Source organism: Triticum aestivum, chromosome 2B (assembly GCF_018294505.1).
Source record: "Triticum aestivum cultivar Chinese Spring chromosome 2B, IWGSC CS RefSeq v2.1, whole genome shotgun sequence".
Lineage (NCBI taxonomy): Eukaryota > Viridiplantae > Streptophyta > Magnoliopsida > Poales > Poaceae > Triticum > Triticum aestivum.
Window position 1 is genome coordinate 801,990,753 of NC_057798.1, and position 740 is coordinate 801,991,492.

Sequence of the window (740 nt, forward strand, 5' to 3'; positions counted from 1 at the left end):
CGGGAGGCCCCGAAGGGATTACACACAACTAGGAAATTACCTTCAAACTCTTGGCGAACTAAGCGCCTTCTTGGCTATTCTACTAGTAGTGGTGGTGGCTAGACTACGAAGGAAGTGGTGCTCTGGTGGAGAGTCTCGATGCTTTGAGTGCTCCGTGCTCTCCGTGCTCTGATACCAACAATATATGGGATAAAAATTTTTTTTATAAAAATAGTTACTATGTGATTAGATTTTGATTAGGTTAATTTGGGATTAGGTGGAAGTGGTAGACAGGTATTCTTTTTATCTTGAATAGTATTTACTATTCACTAGGTAGGGCACTATTCACAATAGTGCTCCACTATTGAATACACTATTTGGAATAGTATTCCACTATTCACAACAATATTTAATTCAATATGATTACCTTCACGTTCTAACTCGATTATATATTTAATGCAGGATCTATTTAGAGGCTGGCGAGGCCAACAATTCGTCCGGCGATGTGCGCAAAGGTGTAAAATCCTACTCAGTACTCACCATGTTTTTCATTATGTTGCATCAGATGTAGCTAGTTACGTTCACTTTGCAGTTTTAATTGCAAATTTATGGGGTAAATTCCTATCGTCTTCCCAGGCAGTTCCACCCGAAGGGAACACTTCTCTACGGCCACAAGGTTCTCATTCAAACGCCACTCTGGCTACACAGAGAACTACACACGCAGAGGTTTCTCCTACAGGATCCCTAGCATAAGAACTTGT